This window comes from Salvia miltiorrhiza, chromosome 3, assembly GCF_028751815.1.
Source record: "Salvia miltiorrhiza cultivar Shanhuang (shh) chromosome 3, IMPLAD_Smil_shh, whole genome shotgun sequence".
Taxonomy (NCBI): Eukaryota; Viridiplantae; Streptophyta; class Magnoliopsida; order Lamiales; family Lamiaceae; genus Salvia; species Salvia miltiorrhiza.
Genome location: NC_080389.1, coordinates 30,126,968 through 30,131,407, shown reverse-complemented (window position 1 = coordinate 30,131,407; position 4,440 = coordinate 30,126,968). Strand labels below are relative to the sequence as shown.

General features: G+C 42.1%; 1 long non-coding RNA gene across 1 annotated transcript; it reads right to left on the bottom strand.

The window, feature by feature from the left end:
- Positions 1 to 2,921: 2,921 nt before the first annotated feature.
- Positions 2,922 to 3,755, bottom strand: LOC131014060 (uncharacterized). Its single transcript, XR_009098006.1, has 2 exons — positions 3,638 to 3,755; positions 2,922 to 3,140 (listed from the first exon to the last, which is right to left on the bottom strand). It is a non-coding gene; the product is annotated as an uncharacterized LOC131014060 (long non-coding RNA).
- Between the last annotated feature and the right edge of the window lie 685 nt (positions 3,756 to 4,440).

Here is a 4,440-nt window from a genome sequence, read left to right as displayed (position 1 = left end):
TTGATTGCTTTTAAATCTAGCCTTCTGAGCGTTAAGTTGAGAATAAGATTAGAATTTGTTTATCATAGAGTCGAGTGATTAGAGGGAGATAAGCCGGAGAATAGATATGAGGAGTGTTATATAGGATTAAGGTTAAGCTTTTTGTGAGGAAGTTTCTAACATATTCCTCGCAACTACAGAGACCAGTCGAGGACGCAAGTAAAGATCTCTCTGAGATACCACCTGCAACACGCCAAGTTACTACAGGTGGGCAGTATGTTGAGAATATGTTTAGTATGAAATTAACGAGTTTTTCTGAAATGATTTATTGATGTTTATGAGCTTATCAAATGTTGAGTTAAAATGATGTTTATGAACTGTTTGACTTGCCAATATTTCTGATGATGAACTTGTGTGTTACCCTCTACTGATGAGACGAATTCGGATCCTGCCACAAGCGGGGTTGTGTACACAGAGGTGACTGTGAGCCGTCTTCGGGTCGGCCGGTCACGGTGCTTGAGAAGGAGGCCTACTTCTTAGTACCTTGATGATGATAATTTGTAGATGCGGTACATACTTGTTGATTATTTGTCTGCAGACACTTTTATATGATGATTGATTATGAAAACTGCATACACAGCCTCTTTGGCGTTAACTTAATTTCTGTGTATTGCTGATGTTATGGCAAGCTTCTAACATATAGCTCTAAGAGCACTTTTCTTGTCTTTCGGCGCCTGCCCACTGAGTATTATGTACTCACGCCCTGCATATATTTCTAAATGTGCAGGTTAAGCATGGTCGGAGGATGGCATGGTGTTGGCGGGAAATCGTTGTTTCGAGTGATCACCTTTTGATGCCTTCTGCCTCTATGGCAGCATGATGTTTTTGAAGCTGTTCTTGGCTTATTTAAGAAATAGACTCTCGGCTATATGTCTCCATACATATAGTTCGATCACCTTTTGATTGTGTAACTCAAACTCCGATGCTTGACTTTTATAGGAATGCCGATGATTATAACCTAAAAGAATGTTAAAGTTGTTATGAGTTGTTTACGCTTCCGCACAAACGAGTTTAGTTTTTCAGCCTTCGATCCTTCTTTCATTTAGTCGTATCGATACCCGGTCTATGCTATCAATGGCTAGGCGGCGGGCTGCGATACAACGTCATTAAATTAGCCTTGAACGTCTTGGCTCTAGCTCTCGTCACCGGACCAATTGGCACATGTACTGGATCTCCACTCTGTGCAGCCTCTGAAACTCGGCTCTGCTCTACATCCGGAGTTCTTCTCTGAACTGCATCAGTTACCGATCTACCTGACCCGGCCATACTCAAAGTTCCAGAACCCACATCAATGCGCATCTAGGTAGTAGCCATAAAAGGTCGGCCAAGTAGAACAAGCTGCCCATTCTCTCCGGTAATACCATGCCCTGCCTCGAGCACCACAAAATCTGCTAGCACCGTGATTCCTCTCACCGTGACCTCGACATCTTCTAAAAGACCACGCGTGCTGCTAATTGCTCCGTCAGCTAGCTGAAGTCTCGTATTTGTGCATTTAAGCTCCTCTTCGTTCGTGTCCAATTTCTGAAATATATCAAACGACATCAAGTTGACTGCCGCACCCAAGTCTAACATGCCCGAGAACTCTCAGGCTCGACCCAAACCAATACCAATAATAAAACTGCTTGGATCTTCTTGCTTCGGTAATGGTTGGGTTGGATCAAAACTTGATGGTGGCAGAGGTGGGCTGGGATTCGGTTGTTGATATGGCGTAGTGGATTTGTGAAGTTTCTGCTCTGGCCTTATCAACTTTAGCGCTCTTCTCTACTTTGGCGCCCTTCTCCTCTGCTCTGGCGACTTTCTCTGCTCTGGCTGCCAAGTCAGAGCTGGCCCTCTTCTCTGCTCTGGCATTCCCGTCAGAGCTGTCATCCTAGTCTGCTATAGCATCCTCGCCAGAGCTAGCCTCATTCTCTGTTCTGGAATCCTTGTAATAGCGAGCGCCTTATTAGTTTTCCCGGACTGCTGTTGTTGCAATTGATTCAAGGTTCACGACAGCTGCCCCACAGTTGTCTCGAGGCGTTTGATAGTGGCAGCCTGAGACTCCATGGTCTGCTTGCTAACTTCCATAAAAGCTTGCATAGTCTCCTCCAAAGGCTGTTTTTGCGATGGCATCTGCTGTGCATTCTGGAATTGTTGATTGCGCTGAAAGTTCCCCTGCTGCTGGCACCTCGGTAGGTATTGTTGGGGAAAATTTTGCTGCGGTGCATAGGGCTGCTGTCCTTTCCAGCCGCCATTCAAATTTTGTTGGCCTTGGTTATAGCTCTGCCCATACTGCAGTCTGCTCTGTCCGTCTGGTCTGTTCTGGTATCCTTGCGCAGAGTGCACTTCAGCTTGCCCTTCCGGCGTGAACTCGCTCATTCTGTGACACTGATCAACTCAGTGGTTAAAATCACCACAAATTCCACAAGGCTGTACGCTCTGCACTGGGACAGGGGGTGGTTCCATCTTGCTCATCTTGAGCTGTTGTACTTCTCGCATAATTGAGGCCAATTATTTCTGCAGCTCATACTGGTGCGTCACAGAGCTGGCCTCAACTCTCTTTCCACAGACCAACTTTTATTGAGAGCTCTCTGCTAATGTTTTGAATATTTCCTTTAGCTCTGCTACAGTCTTCCGAGCTATGTTCCCTCCTACAGTGCTGTCCACCATGAATTGGTGTCGCAGCCCGATTCCCGACGCTAGTGATAGCGGGGTACGAGTATCGATACGACTATTTTAAAAGAATACAAGACAAGAAGAACTAGATTGAACGTCATGCAGAAGCTTACATCAAAGCATGCTAAGGAAATTCCTCATAAATTAACCCAAGGGTAAAAACGTCAATGTCATCATAACTTCATAAATATCAGGAATTTCACGAACAAAAACAAAATGGGTATAGCTCATTTTTCATAAGGAATAATAATATTCAGAGTATCACAGCAAAAGGCGAATCGATTACATGTATGAAGACACATAACCGTGAGTAAATTGCTTGATTTCAAAAGAAAACAAAGTATCTCAATCATCAAGACTCTATTAACATGAAGGCAATACGGAAATATAAATACATCGATTGAAATGTTCCCCCACCAGCACCAGACCAATCTCGCTCCTCGCTTAGCCTGCACATTTAGAAATATATGCAGGGCGTGAGTACATAATACTCAGTGAGCAAACGCCGAAAAACAAGAAAGGTGCTCTTAGAGCTATCAATTGAACTTGCCACATTAAGCAACACACAGGGGTTTTAGTTAGAGAAGAACCTGTGCATGCAATTTTCGCAAATCATAACATCATATTAATGTAACTGCGCAGTTTAACTATTCATTATGTATGTACCACATCCAGTACTCATCATCAAAGGTACTGAGAAGTAGGCCTCCCTCTCAAGTACCGTGACCGGCCGACCCGATAGACGGCTCACAGTCACCTCTGTGCACAAAATCCCGCTTGTGGCAGGACCAAATTCGTCTCAACAGTAGAGGGTAACACACAAGTCATTATCAATAAAACTCGGCAAGTCAATTAGTTTCAAGCATAACATTAACTTAATTCATAATCATAAGTATCATATCATTTAAGAAAGCTCGTATGATAGGTATATCAAAATAATGCCCACCTGAAGTCCTTCGCTTAGTTTCGGAAAGAAAATAGGCGACTTACTTCTTCGTCTCGCTCGGCCTTTATAAATCATCATCATCGTCATCGAAGGTTCATGTGATAAAACAAACCTTAGTTAGAACTCATTACTAAACTCAAACTTGTCTCAACGAAAACTTCTCACTCAACGTCTATTTACCCAATTAAATCTAGGTATACTTAACTTCTAAGGATTCACACATCCTTCTCTTAACTTAACACTCAACTCGGATCAAACTCATAGAAATCAAGCACATGAACAAGCAAAAACACATAAGCATATAAAAACACACATAGACAGGTCAAAAACAAACTTCACTCTGCACTGACTCGATTTCAAAACCTTACCAGACTAGGTACAGAACTCCACTGGAGTCGTCACCTATACCATTTGAAACCTCTTTGAGTCTAATTTCATTCAAAGAAAAGTAGGATGAAAAAATCCAAGTATTTTAGGAGATATGACTGTTTTACTACAGTCTACCATATTCGGCAGTTTTTAACAATCGAAAACTTTGATTTTTGAAAAATAGTAAACATTAGCAAAAAGGTCTGAAATTTTATAATAGGTACTTAGCTAAGACACTCATGTCTCAACAATAAAAATTTGGTCCCCAAAAAGTTTTGGAAAGATACTGGAATAGGTGACTCAATTGGCTACTCACCGAACATTTCGGCAGAACATAGCAGTTTTGGTTTTCCATTTTACAAAAATAGTAAACGAAGTCCAACTGACTTGAAATTTTACAAGTATGCTTAAGACTCTCAAATATACTTACCATA